The sequence below is a fragment of the Rhincodon typus genome, unplaced genomic scaffold (genome assembly GCF_021869965.1).
Source record: "Rhincodon typus isolate 14 unplaced genomic scaffold, sRhiTyp1.1 hic_rhity00000824, whole genome shotgun sequence".
Lineage (NCBI taxonomy): Eukaryota > Metazoa > Chordata > Chondrichthyes > Orectolobiformes > Rhincodontidae > Rhincodon > Rhincodon typus.
Genome location: NW_025966462.1, coordinates 1 through 15487, shown reverse-complemented (window position 1 = coordinate 15487; position 15487 = coordinate 1). Strand labels below are relative to the sequence as shown.

Below are 15487 nucleotides of genomic sequence, written 5' to 3'. Positions count from 1 at the left end.
CCACCTAAGGCAGTAGAATGAAGTTAAAGATTATCAGATCCGTCATGACTGCATTGAACAGTGGAGTCGACTCAATGAGCTGAATGGCTTATTCCTGCTGCTACATCATTTGGTCTATGGTCCCATTGATCGATAAGTTTAAAATTGTGAGGGGATTGGATAAAGTGATAGAAAAGTTCTATTTACCTGATCAGACAGATCAGTAACTAGCTGCATGAGCTGATGAAAAACAAATGTGCTGTGACCTGGAGGCAACAAATGACACACTGCATGGAAGGAGTGACGGGAGGGAAAATGGTTACCTTTTCACAATTCCAACTTAATCTACAATGTAACAATATTAAAATGATAGGTTCGAATTTGTGATTTAAACTTCACTGTCATGTTGACGATTCAAGAATCTCTGCTGAGATAAACTCACAAGAATTGGATTTCAACTCCAATTTGTACAAATGTGTGAGACGCAAAGAAGGATGACAACATTGATAATGGCCCAAAACACCAACGAGAGTGGGATTCAAACCCACGTACGCAGGGCACAATGGATTAGCAATCCATTACTTTAAATGTTCGGTCATCTCCTCACCTGTGGAAAGCTGTTGTCATGTGATATCATCAAGATCTCGTGGGGGAAAAGTGGAAGATGAGAAATTTCTTGACCAGAATCGAATCCACACCATTATGTTTCTGATTTTAGAGGAATTATAATATCAGTAAAATCCAAGAAAATACCATGCTCCATTGAAACAGTGGTGATTGGTTCATTCCGAGCGAGAATTGTGTCAAAATGAACCATCGAACAAGCAATTCTGTCACATTCCCGGCCATATTTAGACTTGACCCATCATTTATTCAGTCAGTTTCTCTCTCACGCCTTGGAGCTAATCATTGTCCTTTCACACCTCTCCCTCTGCACTTGTTTTCCACCAGAGACATTCCGGACTATTCCAATTGGATGGAGAGGTCATCAGCGGGAAGATTAACCGTCAGTCTCATCCCACAAACACTGACCAAATTGTTTTATTTTTCATAAGTAGGCTCTGTCCACTGTGACCACTTTCATAGCAGCAATGCGGAGTTGTTCCTCGTCTGGAATGTTAACCCAGGTCACAGAGGAGTAAGCGCCTGACCCTAACCACGTGACCAACCGGAAATGGGGATGGCGGTGAGTGCGCGGTGCTTCTCTGACGGTATCGATGCGCGTGAAATGCCGAGGCTGTGAGCTCGAACCTCACCCGGAGCAGCTTTTATTGACATGGAGCAGGGATTATTGGGACATCAGGCTGTGGGAAATATCACACACACTGTAAATGTTGCAAACAGGCACTACCGATACTTTTCCCTTTCACTCAATCCCTTTCTCACCAGGAACTAACATTGGCGTGATGGTCCAAATGGCCTTCTCCTGTTCTCTGTCACTCTGGGTTGATCTGAACAGTGAAAGTTAGTCTCTACAATGAAGCAATACAGCGGGGAGATAGCAGTGTAGTGGTGATATATCTCCTAGTTATCCCTGGGGACGAAGACAGAGCAGCTGCTGGAGTCATTTGTTCATGTCCCTTTGGGAGGGAAGTCCATACAAGTGACTCCAGACCCACAACAACGTGGTTGACCTCTATCTGCCCTCTGACATCAGTTCAAGGTGAATTCGGGATGAATGACAAAATGATGTCCTGACCAGCGATACTCACATCCGTGGGAGAATAAGGAAGAATAAAAACACATTCACAACAGGGAAAAATGGCCTTCTGTCTGCATGGATTCAAATTCACCTGATCACCCAACTTGGACAGACGAAAGGACACCCACACCACAGAGAAACCAGGGAAATGTGGGGACCGAGGGAGGAATTCAATTACCCACTGAGGTGGAAACTCATTTACTCAGTCACACTTGGGACAGGTTGTTCTCCAGCCCCGTGTATGGGAATGGACCACTCAGAAAAACAACCTCCAACAACACCAGCAAATTCACATACGGACAGCAAGGGTTATATTCTGCTGTTATTACTGCTGTTAATCCCCAACTATGAATTGACTATGTCTAGACGCCTGCTTCAAGTGGAATTCTGAGGGTCACTCAACCTGAAATGTTATCTTTGATTTCTCTCCATTGATGCTGCCAGTTCTGCTGAGCTTTTCCAGAAATTTCTGTTTTTTATTTGTTTCTGATTTAAAGCAATTACAGTCCTTTCAGTTTTTATCCAGAGGAGTTCCATTGTTTTTTTTGATCTGTAACAATAATTAAAACCTAGTTGTAAGAGTCATAATTTAGAAGTCTGCAGATGACACGCAATAATTGATCATGTAGTTGGCCATGAGGAAGAAAGCCATGTAATGCAGGAATATATCAATCAGGGAGAAAGAAAAAAATGGTGAACGGAATCCAATCCAGAGAAGTGAGTGATAATGGATTCAGGGAGAGTGAACAATGAAAATGGGGAATACTGAGTGGTGCAGAAGGACAAAGAGACCTGGGAGTGGACATTCACAGATCCATGAAGGTGTTTGGACAGGGACATCAGGGGGTCAAGAGGGTTTTGAGATACTTTCTGTTCTTGACCGCAGGCTGGAATATAACACCAAGAAAATGATTACAGAGCTTTAACAAACACCAGTTTAGAGGACAGCTAGAGGACTGAGCATAAGTCTGGTCACTGCATCAATCAACTTTTTTTAAAAATCATGATAGAAGAAATAGAAGATATAGAAGCAGACATAGGCTTTTTGGCCTATCATGTGCATTGCACCACTCAATGAGATCATTGCCCATATCAGTCCAATTCAGGTCAGTATGCACCCTGGAGGGATACTTGCAGGTGGAACTTCTACGGTTGTGCTTCCAGGTGGTACAGTTTGAAGGTTTAGAAGGTGCTGTCAAGGGAGTGGGTGAGTAACTGCAGTGCATCTTGCAGATGTTGCACTCCACTGCCATTGTACCTCAGTGGGGAAGGGAGTAAATGAGGCACCAATTAAGTGGACTGCACTGTGCTGGCTGGGGTCAGGTTTCTTGAGTATTGTTGGGGGTTTGGGGCAGCACGGTGGCTCACTAATTAGCACGGCTGCCTCACAGCACCAGGGACCCGGGTTCAATTCCACCCTCGGGCGACTGTCTGTGTGGAGTTTGCACATTCTCCCTGTGTCTGCATGGGTTTCCTCCCACAATCCAAAGATGTGCAGATTAGGTAGAATGGCTATGCTGAATAGCCCATAGTGTCCAGGCATGTGTAAGTTAGGTGGATTAGACATGGGAAATGGTGAGTTACAGGATAGGGGAATGGGTCTAGGTGGGATGCTCTTTGCAGGGTGGTGTGGACCTGTTGGGCTGAATGGCCTGTTTGTTTTCACACTGTAGGGATTCTATGATTCTACAATTGTTGAGCTGCATCCATCCAAGCGAATGGAGAATATTCCGTTACAATCATGATGATGCAGACTTTGGGGAGTCACAAGTTGAATTAATCATCATAGAATCTCTTCCTTCAGACCTGCAGGTCCAGTTCAGTTTCTCATCAATATTAGCACCCAGGATGATGATGATAGTAGGGAGTTCAATGAAGATAAACCCATTGAATGTCATTAAATGTTAGGTTCTCATTTGTCAGATTTGTTCATTATTTGTTGGTACTTTGGTGCAAATGTTCTTTGTCACATAGCACGCTAACGTCAATGTTGTCCAGGCATACTTCATTTAGATATCTACTGACTCAGTATCCAAAGAGTCACAAATGGTGCTAAGAATTGTGCAATCAGCATCAAATGTCCCCATTTCTGACCTTATGACACAGGGAAGACCATTGATGAAACAGCTGAAGGTGGTTGGGAATAGAACCCGATCCTAAGGAACTGCTGCAGGCGAGATGGTTGGCCTCCTATAATCACAAGCATCTCCCTCTGTATTCAGTATTACCCAACCAGGGTGATGTCAGGTAAGGAGGAAAGGACAATGTACAAGGGGAATATAAAAGGAAAGAAGCAGAACATCAAAACACAGAACAATAGGAAATAAGCTTGGACAAGCATTACAGCTTGGGCTAAGAATCAAATACAACCACATAAGGACATAGTTATTGTAGTTGAGGTAGTTTAACTACATATCGATAACGGTGAACCGTCAGCAGTTACTTAGGGTTCAGAGAACATCTGTACATCTTAAGATACTCACGTATGTATCATTCAGAAGGGACAGCATGCATGCTGTGGGCTGATGGTGGGGATAGAGAAGCTTTGAAGATAATGTAGAAGTGGAAACACTGCTGAAATTAGAGGACTCAGAACTTTGTAAGAAACTGAACAGCATCCTGTTTAAGTAGTAAATAACTGATATATAAATTTATTTTGTACCAATGTTATATGCAACCACTCTGACATGAAAATGTCTTAATATTCTGTTTTGAGCTGTAAATGGTGGATTGTCTCAAAACTAGACTGCGAGACCTCTTCTGCACGTATGTGGTACAAGTTTGAATAAATTCACCTGGTTTTGATCTACTCAGGTCCGAAGATGCAATCTTTTCAAATACCTGCCTTCAAAGGGAGAATAATATTGTCCGATTCCTGTTGATCCTAGTTTTGCTATGATTCCTTGATACAATGCTCTGTCAAATGGATCCTTAAGATAGCAAATAGTCATTCCCATATTTGGAATTCAGCTGTTTGGTCAGTGTTTGCAGCAAGAATGTAAAGAGATCAGGAGCTGAGTGGCCCTTGCTTAACTCAGACTGAGATCCATGACTATGATGTTACAAAACAAAGCATGATGTCATCGTTGTCACCCTGTTTTGACTGCATTTACGTCTCGAAAGTCCAGAAGATTGAGTGAAGATTTTTCCCCACACAGTCCACTTGTATGGTTTCTCTTCACCGTGAATGATGCTGTTTCCTTCCATGTTCAAAGCTCCTGAGAATTGAGATTTCAATGTTTGCATTCAGCTACCTGTCTGTAAATTCTCCCTTTTGAATTCCTGGAAAATAAATTTAAAACAGTTAAAAGTGGAATGAAAGCTGCTGGATTATCTTAACAACCCACCTGGATCAGTAATGTCCTTGATAGGACAGAAACTGAAAAATACAGGTCAAATCAGGCTGCGGGAACTGGCTGCAGAGCCAGTTACTATTTGCGCAGAGCGGAAGGTTTGAGTGATACCGCAACAATGCTGTCGGTGTAACAATACAAACTGTACAGCTATCTGACCATAACCTGTGTCAGTCTGTAATAGGATAAATGTAACTGACCTAAGCTTGCTGAAAAAGCATTACTGTAAGCAGGTGGGAATTCATGGGCCACCTTCAGATACATGCAGTCCCCCTTTTACTGGTGAGACTTGCTTCTGGAATACAGTGTTCAGTACTGGTGACTGTACTTATACAAAGTTGTTAATATGTTGGAAGCGTTTCAAAGAAGATTTAATGGACTAATACCTTGAACGAGTGGATTGCCTTATGAGGAAAGGCTAGACAGGCTAGGCCTGTATCCTTTCAAGTTTAGAAAAGAAAGAGGAGACTAAATTGAAACCTAAAAGATCCTGAGGGGACCTGAACATGTCAATGTTGAAAACATGATCCCCCTTGTGGGAGAATCTTGAACTGAGGGTCATTGTTTAAAGCTGGGGTGAGTCCATTTGAAATGGTGAAGAACATTTACTTTCTCTCAGAGGGCTGAGAATATTTGTAATTCCCTTCATCAAAAGGCAGTGGATGCAGAATCTTTAAATTAATTTTAAATGCAGAAGCAGACAGATTCTGATGACCAAGATGATGAAATGTTCAGGGATATGCAGGCACATGGAACAGAGTTTGAAATCATATCAGCTGTGATGTTATTCAGTTGCAGAGTAGGCTCGAAGGGCTAAGTGGCCTACTCTTGTTCCTCATTTGTATGTTCGAATAAACTGGAGGATAAAGAAATTCAAGTCTTGTCTGATTACTGCAGGCAAGGAGGGTGTTTGCGTTCTCACTTCACCCACACCTGGATGAGTTACTTTCTATCACCCCGCCAGGTTCAATAAACATCTGGAAAATTTTAATCAAATTAGCCCTCATCCTTCTAAGTTGCAGGGAATGCACCATTCCTGCTGAGATGCATTTCGATTGAAAGAGTAGAGAGCATAGAAAATAGGGGTCAGAGTAGTTAATTCTGCCCAGTTAGCCTCAAAAGGGTCAAAGCTGATCTATTTAGGCTTCAATTCCATGTCCCCAGTTGGCCTTGATAATGCTTTTCTTAAATTTCTGTGGGCTTTGCTGAGCCGAGTTGCCATTGAGAAGATGGTAGTGATCTGCCTTTGTGAACCACTACAGTCCATGAGTTGGACCTGCAATGCTGTTAGGGAGGGAATTCAGGATTTTGGCCCAGTAACTCTCAAGGAATAGCAATACTTTTCCAAGTCAGGATGGACAGTAGCGTGGAGGGAATTCATGCCCAACAGAGAATCTTAGAGATCTCACAGACAAAGGTTCTGCCGACTCTGTCTGATCTTGTCACTATCTTCCAAGTACTCTGTTATCCCAACTTTTACAGTGGACTTTTTCCCACCATCAATGCTTTGAAAAAACCCTATTTTCACTCTGATTCCCTTCTTAAATATTTGGGCAACGTTAAGTACTCTCCAATCCATAGGAACTCGGAGAATCAATAGCATTTGATGATAACCATTAACGCATTTGCCATTTCTCGGGCTACTTCCGAAGTTACTCTGAGACAAAGGTTATCAATCACTGGGGATTTATCTGCCGGTTGTCCCATGAGCTTTCCCAATATCATTTTCCTACTAATAGTAATTTCTTTCAATTCTATCTTCCCGTTAGACCCTGGGAACCCCTTAATTTTGGGTCATTATTTGTGTCCTCTTTTTTGAAAATCTAAGACATACGTAATTGGTCTGCCATCATTTTGTACACCATTATAATTTCCATGTTTCTGATTGTAAGGAGTTCCTAATTTCTTCTTGACTAATCTTTTGCTATCAATGTTCAATTAAGAGTTTAATGATGATCAGGAAACTGTTTTTGATTGTCAGGAAAAACCCATCTGGCTCACTAATATCCTTCAGAGGAAGAAACTGTCATCCTTACTCGGTTTGGCCTATAAGTGACTCCAGTCCCACAGCAATGCAGTTAACTCTTGACAGCCCTCTGGACAATCAGGGGTGGGCAATAAATTCTGGCCTAGCCAGCAATGCCCACATCCTGTGAATGAATAAAGAAAAATGCTATTAGTTTGTATATTCCCTGCAAGAGCACTCTCATATTCTATTTTCTCCCTTTTATTAAATCCCTTTGTCTCCCTTTGTTGACATCTAAACTTTTCCCAATCCTCAGGTCTGTTGTTTTGTTTACCTAACTTGAATGCTGTTTCCTTAAATTTAATACCCATTCATTTCCCTTTCTCTGCCTTGGTTTGACCATGTTTCCCATTTTGTTCTTATGCCAGACTGAGATGAATAACTTTCATAGCTTGTCCACTTCCTCTTTAAATGTTTGCCATTATCCATCTCCCATCATCCACTGAAATACTGATCCACAATTTATCACAAGTAACTCATGCATCATACCATTATAACTTCTTTCATTTATTTACAGGAACCGAGAGTCGGAAACAACAATATCACTCTCCATCTTTATGAAGAATTCAATCTATTGTGGTCACTTTTCTTTAAGGGCCCACACTCAACTTGATGATCAATTATTCCTTTCTCATGGCCCAACACCCATTTGCTTGTTCACCAAGGAGGGCCTTGTAAAGATGAAAGAGGTCAGGTTTGTATTGAACTTCAGGAGATGAGGGAGACATCAAAGGAATATTTTGTATTAGTTATAACTGTGGAGAAAGAAATGGAGGCTGGAGATTTCAGGGAAAGAAATATTGTGTTTTGAAAACAAGTTCGCAGGAGTCAGAGAAGACTGGGGGGGACTTTTAATGAATATTTCTCCTCAACGTTTACTGAGGAGAGATTCATGGATGCTGTGGAAATAAGCGAAACAAATGCAGATGGTTTGGACTGCCTTAAAGCACACTAACGTGGATAAATCCCCTGGCCTCATCAAATCCATCCTCGGACATTGCGGGAGGCTAGGGAGGAAATTGCAGAGGTCCTTGCAGAGATTTTTGCTTCATCTTTAGCCACTGGAGAAGTTGTGGAAGACTGAAGGGTGGCTGACATTGTTCCATTGTTTAAGAAAGGTAGCAAAGAAAAGCCAGGGAATTACAGGCCAATGAGCCTGACAGCAGTGGTAGGCAAGTTATTGGAGAGGATACTGAGGGACAGGATCAACCAAGATTTGGATAGCCAAGGTCTGATTAGGGATAGTCAGTATGGATTTGTGCGCGGGAAGTCACGTCTGACAAATTTTTTTTACAGTTTTTCTAAGAGGTAACCAAGAGAATAGAGGAGGGTAGGGCAGTGGGTGTTGTCTGTGTGGACTTTAGTACACCTTTGACAAGGTCCCGCACGACAGGCTAGTCATGGGAACCAGGGATAGCTCGCTAATTTGATTCAAAATTGGCTCAATGATAGGAAGCAGAGGGTGATGGTTGAAGGCTGTTTCTCAGACTGGAGGCCTGTTACTAGTGGTGTGCCAGATGTGTCAGTGCTGGGACTTTTGTTATTTATTATTTGCGTAAATGATCTGGATGTGAATATACAAGGCATGATCACAAAGTTTGTGGGTGATATAAAATTAGAAGGTAGTGTTGATAGCAAGGAAGGCGATTAAAATTTACAGAGAGATCTTGATCAAATGGGGAAGTGGGCTGAGGATTGGCAAATGCAATTCACAGTAAATGGTAAGGTCCTGAGGACTGTTGTGAAACAGAGGGACCCAGGAGTACTAGTACATACTTCATGGAAAACAGCGTCACAGGTAGACAAGGGTGGTGAAGAAGGCATTTAACATGTTAGCCTTCATGGGTTGAAGCATTGAGTATAGAAGCTGGGATGTTCTGTTACAGCTGTATAAGTCATTGGTGAGGCCGTACTGGAATACTATATACAGTTTTGGTCACCCTGTTATACGAAAGACAGTTAAACTGGAAATTGTGCAAAGAAGGTTTACTAGGATGTTGCCAGGCCCGACTTGTAGGGACAGGTTAGTCAGGATGGGACTTTATTCCTTGGAACATAGGAGAATGACAGGGTGATTTTATTGAGGTGTATAAAATCATGAGGGGTATAGATCGGATGAATGCATGTAGTCTTTATACCAGGGATGGGGAATTAAAAACTCGAGATCATAGGTTTAAATTGAGAGGGGAAAGATTTAAGGACCTGAGGGGCAACTTCTTCATGCAGAAAGTGGTGCATATATGGAATGGGCTGCCAGAGAAAGTAGTTGAGGCAGGTTCAATAGCAACAATTAAAAAATAATTGGATAGGTACATGGATGGCAAGGGTTTAGACGGACATGGACCAAATCCAGCAATTGGAACTAGCTGAGTGGACACCACAGTCAGCATGGACCAAAGGGCCTGTTTCCACACTGTATTACTCTATGTCTCTAAATCTTGCAACCTGCTCTAGTGCATCCCATCATATGGAAAGTTAAGAGAGAAAATGTGGGGTCACTTGCAGAAATATTCTATCATCTATAACTACAGGTGAGGTGCCAGATGATTGCAGAGGGGCTCATGTTGTGCCTTCATTTGAATGATGTAAGAAGCATGGGAACTCCTGTTCTGAGAGTCTGACTTTGGTGGTGGATAACTTGTTGGAGGTGATCCTGAACGATTGCATTTGGAGAGGCAAGGAATGATTATGGATAATCAGCATGGTTGTCTGCGAGAGAAATCATGTCTCACAAATTTGATTGAGATTTTTGATGAAGTAACCAAGATGATTGATGAGGGCAGAGCAGTAAACATTGTTTACTTGGACTATAGTAAAGCCTTTGACAAGATTCCAAGTGGTGGACTAATTAGTAAAGCTAGCTTACACGGGATCCAGGGTGAGCTTGCCAATTGATACAAAATTTGCTTAACGTCAGGAGATAGGTGTGGAAGTGGAAAGTTGTTTTTCGGACTGAAGGCCTCGTGTTTAGCGCTGACCAGTGGTGTTCTGCAGGGATCGGTGTTGGGTTCTCTTTTGTTTGACATTTATATAAATGATTTAGATGAGAATACAGAAGGCATTGTTAGTAACTTTGCAGATGACTCCAATTTAATGCGAGAGTGGACAGTGAAAAAGGTTAAGATTTCAAAGAGATCTTGATCATTTGGGTTGATGTGCTGAGGACTGGCAGATGGAGTTTAATTTGAATAAATGCGAGGTACTGCATAGTGGTTAAAAAAAAACAAGGGAGGCAGGACTTCACAGAAAATCATAAAATCATAGAATCCCTACAGTGCGGAAACAGGCCCTTCGGCCCAACAAGTCCACACCGACCCTCGGAGCATCCCAGCCAGAACCATACCTCTATAATTCACCTGATCTACACATCCCTGATGTTATGCGCAATTTAGCATGACCAATCCACCCAATCTGCAAATCTTTGGAATGTGGGAGGAACACCCAGAGGAAATCCACTTACAAATTAAAATAGAGCCTTGGGTATTGTAGAACAGAGAGACTTCAGGTTTCAGTTACCTAATTCTTCTAAATTTGCATCACATGTAGACAGAGTGGTTGAGAAGGTGTTTCGTACGCTTACCTTCATTGCTCAGACCGTTGTGTACAGAAGTTGGGACGTCATGTTGAGGTTGTACAGGACGTTGGTGAGGCCTCTTCTGAAGTACTGTGTCCAGTTCTGGTCTGCCTGTGATAGCAAGGATATTATTAAGCTGGACAGAGTTCAGAAGAGATTTACCAGGACGTTGCTGAGAACAGAGGGATTGAGTCATAATGGGGGACTGGGACTCCTTTCACAGCGGTGTAGCACATTGAGGTTGACCTGAAAGTGGGTTGTGAAATCCTGAGGGGTAACAAAAAGTTGATTGGCAGGTGTCCTTTCTCTGGGGTGGGGATTTCAAGACTGGGGGGGCATATTTTTAATCAACTGGATTAGTCTTATTGTCGCATATACTCACGTGAGTACAGTGAAAAGTTTACAAGTTGCCACTTATGACACCATGTTAGGTACAAAGGTACCTAGATACAACACTACCCAGGGTCCTACCATGAACTGTTTAAGTCCTGTCCTTGAGGAGTACAGATAAGGTGAATAGCAAGTGTCTTTTCCCGAGGGTGGGGGATTTCAAGACCAGGGTCACATTTTTAAGGTGAGAGGTGAAAGATTGAGAAAAAGCATGAGGGGCAACTATTCCCCACCCCTCCCCACCACGAGTGTGGTTCGTGATTGGAATGAACTTCCAGAGGAATTGGTGGATACAAGTAGAGTTTACAATGTTTAAAAGACGTTTAGATAATACATAAATAAGAAATGTTCGGAGAGACATGGGCCATGTGCAGGCAGATGGGACTACATTAGTTTTGGAACATGGTCAGCATGGACTGGTTAGATCGACGGGTCTGCTTCTGTGCTGTCAGACTCTATGACGCTACGCGATTGAAACTTAGAATACTGAAATGCCTGGATAGTTAGACATGGAGATGTTTCAACTTGCAGGAGAGACTAGAACCTGAGGGCACAGCTTCTGAGTGAAGGGATGACCCTTTAGAATGGAAATGAGGAGGAAATTCTTCAGCCCAAAGGTGGTGATTCTGTGGAACTCATTGTCATAGAAGGCTGTAGAGGCCAAGTCATTGAGTGTATTCATAACAGAGATAGATATATAATTATCTTGATTGATAAGGGGATCAACGGTTGCGGGAGAAGGCAGGAGAATGGGATTGAGAAACATATCAGTCACAATCAAATTGTGGAGCAATCTTAATGAGCCAAATAGCCTAATTCTGCTCCTATATCTTGTGCTCATGGTTATTATGGGTGCCTTCTATCTGCATATAGGTTGAGAAAATCAAATCAGTAACAATACCATAGCAGAGAAATTCCTGGAGTGTGCACGAGATGGTTTTCTACATCTATATATTGAGTGACCAAAGAGAGGATAGGCCATCCTCAATGGTGTATTGTGTAATGGTCAGGGGTGGGTTAGCTCAGTTAGCTGAACAGCTGATTTGTGATGCAAATTGACTCCAGCAGCACGTGCTCAATTCCTCTAACAGCTGAGGTCACCATGAAAGTCCCACCTTCTTAACCTTGCCCATTGCCTGAGGTGTGGTAACCCCGGGGTTAAAGCACCATTTGTCATCTGTCTCTCTCTGAAGTGAGAGAACAGTCCTCCAGTCTTCAGATACTATGGTAACTTTATTTCCAAATTTTAATTGTGTAATAAGAGTGGATTAATTGGCAATCTAGCTGTGAAAGGCCTCATGGGGAAACGTGAAGACCTCTTAATGATAGAACTCTTCATTAACATGGAGAGTGACAGAGTTGATTTTGAGATTTGGAGCCAAAATCTAAATAGAGGAAATTACAATGGTATGAGGTGCACGCAGGCATTCTCGATTTTAACTGTCCCACATTCGGTGCCCTCAGCCTTTAGCTGCCAAGGTGACAAACTGTGAAATGTCCTCATTAAACTTCTCTCTCGACATCAGTTTTGCACCTTAAAATACTGGTTGAAAACAACTTATTTGACCATAAAACATGTTGTCACCACCTTAATATCTCATTGTGTGTCTAGGGTCAGAAGTTGCATTATAACATTACCAAGGAACAGTTTGGAAGTTTCCCTTTTGTGAAGGGATACAAATTATTTGCCATTGATTTGGACATATATCACAGTTCCTTCGTCATCACTTGGTGAATAACACCTTTCGTAAACAGCATTGTGGGAGCTACTAAGGGAAGGTAATCACCAGCAACAAATGGTCAGGCAATGTTCAACTGTAAAAAACCTCATTTAGAGAGTCAATGGAAGTAACAATACAATACCTAAGATAGTTACATCCATTATTGAAGACAGAGCAGGTTAGAAAATGACAAGAGTTGATCAGGGAGAATAGAGGTGAACCAGAACAATGGATGGTCACAATGGATGGTGTTATAAAGCAGCTTTTGACACCAGCCACATAGCGAGGGGGTGACAAAATGAGTCACATTAGCTCCAGAGTCAGATAACTGAAAACAGCAGGAGAAGCTTAATGGTGTAGATTACTGGTTTAAACTATTGAAATAATTTCATTGTGTTCAACTTTAAAATCAAATGCCAGAGTCTGCCGCTCAAAAGATATCAGAAGCACTGGGGTCAGAGTAAATTCACAGTTCAGGAAATACCCAGGAATCAGGGTGATGTCAGTGAGCAATTGCTTGTGTGTGATATCATCACCTACTTGAACACAGAGCATTTGGGCCTGCACAGACAGGTGATCTCCACGAAGAATGTGAGGGTCTGAGGAGAGACTTGAAAGGAGATGAATCAGAAAGGCTCAACAACGAAGCGATATTAGTTGTAAGGTCGGGTTGGAGAAACTGAAAAAGTTGTTCTGCACAGAGCAAAAGAGATTGAGATGAGATTTGTTCAAGTGTCTAGGCTTAAATAAGGCAGATAAAGAGCAGCTGATCTTCATTGGTAGTAAAACTGTGAAAGACACAGATTTAAGATATTGGGCAATAGTTACTGGGAGAAAGAAGGAAGGAACTTTATGTTACTTTTATTTTACTCAATACTTACATTCAAAGTCCAATAATATCCAGGACCGAATGAATAAAGTGGCTCACTTAGATCTTGGTGTATCATATTTGGTTTGAGTTTCCGATCTGCAAATCCTCTTCTAACATGCTGTAAAAAAAAATTACAAGAGCCATCTCAGTCAGTCCAGCACAAAATTTCAGAAGAAGCAAATATTTCTTGGCTTTGGAGTTTGCTGTGTGTAAATCCTCCCTTCCTCGCTCCCTGTTAAAGGAGCTTATAAACTCCATCCCTGGCAGTCCAGAACAGACATTCACAACATTCTCTCCCCTGGCCCAGGGTGACCGCACATGCTCCCTGCTGACCTTTGTCTCCTACAAAGATGACGGCCGTTACCCACTGCCTGTCATGGAGACGGACCCTTAATTTGTCCCGTTTTCTGAAATGGGGACAGATAGTTTCTTTATGCGGGGTCTGTCGCATCCACAAAGTGTTTAGAAAGCCTCCTCCGTTCCGCCTCATTATTACCTTTTGTGGAGCCGAGGCAAAAAGCAACTGCTTCTCAGGATCACTCCCACTGCGCATGCTTTAGCCTGTGGGCCCGCGGGAACATACTGAGCCTGCGCAGTGATAAGCAATGCAGTGCCTAGCACTCGGAATTCTGGGTTAAGTGCCCACCATTGTAAAGATTGAATTTTATTTGTCGTGTACAAGCAATCTTTCTCTTTACTTCCTGCCAGGACAACTGACATATATAATACATTTAATAGAGTATAAAACGTGCCTTTTGCAATGTCTGACACTGAGCCACACGAAGTAGCCATACACATTCGAGGTCAGAGGGCTGCTTTCTTATGAGAGAGACAAAACTGGTCGTGGTTTAACCTGAGGCACACCACATCTCATGTCAGCAAAGAAGTTGAAAGTAGAGACTCATTAGTGGTAACCTCTGGTGGTGTGGAATTTCATTCTACACTGTTGGCATTGTGGGGGAAACTGGCAAACAGCTCTGCGAAAGAGTTTGGCTTTCATAGCTGTCTTCAAAGAGGAAAATGTAGATTTCATGTTGTAGCAAACAGCAATGCTTTCCTGTCGTTTGTTGAAGAAAGTGTTTTTGTTCCACTGATGACCTCAAACATTGACTACCTATTTGGATGAGCACTTGAAACATCAGAGCAAATAGGGTGATGAGCCAAGTGCTGGAAACGGGGTTGAGAAGTGAGATATTTGATGACTGGCATAGATATAATGGGCTGAAGGGTCTTTCTCCGTGGTGTTAAAATCTCACTAATATTTTGCAACTAAAACAAAAGGTCAAAAGCGGTGTCAAGACAAAAAGTTGCAAGTATTGTGCGCACCTTCCTTTTTGGGATTCAGCATTGCAACTGCTGTGTTCTCGGTTTGATTCCGAAATAGGAATGAGGATTTTATTGTTCCTGTCGAAACTCTTAAAATGAACACGAATTCCTGACATTAAAAGACAAAAGGGGATAGCTCTGTCAGTATCAGTGAAAGTTTTACATCAGGGATGAAACCAAACAGGAGGAAGTCATGAAATCCATTGACTTCACATGCTCAGACACAGTACTACAAAAACAATACTTGCTCCTCATTGAAGCATACAAATTTCTTTGAGATTTAATATGTTGGACACAAAAAAAATGGTTTTCCTTCTGGGCAATCTTGCAACAGAGTGTCTAATATCGGAATGGGGGTTGCACATTTCAGACAGATGAGGAAACATTTATTCTCTCAGATGGTGGTGAATTCATGGAATTCCTGACAGCAGAGGGTTGTCAGATTTGTGTCATTAAGTGTATTCAACAGTGAGATCAACAGATTTTTAATCACTAAAGGTATCAAGGGTTATGGGGAAAGGCAAGAAAGTGCAGCTCAGGATTAT

At 42.1% G+C, this 15487-nt stretch overlaps 2 long non-coding RNA genes across 2 annotated transcripts; both read right to left on the bottom strand.

Annotated features, from left to right (window-relative positions):
* Nucleotides 1-4316: 4316 nt before the first annotated feature.
* LOC125481083 lies at nt 4317-7118 on the bottom strand. Its single transcript, XR_007261192.1, has 2 exons — nt 7071-7118; nt 4317-4963 (listed from the first exon to the last, which is right to left on the bottom strand). It is a non-coding gene; the product is annotated as an uncharacterized LOC125481083 (long non-coding RNA).
* A 3575-nt stretch (nt 7119-10693) lies between these two features.
* LOC125481082 lies at nt 10694-14221 on the bottom strand. The gene is made up of 3 exons (XR_007261191.1): nt 14113-14221; nt 13627-13734; nt 10694-10745 (listed from the first exon to the last, which is right to left on the bottom strand). It is a non-coding gene; the product is annotated as an uncharacterized LOC125481082 (long non-coding RNA).
* Nucleotides 14222-15487: the final 1266 nt, after the last annotated feature.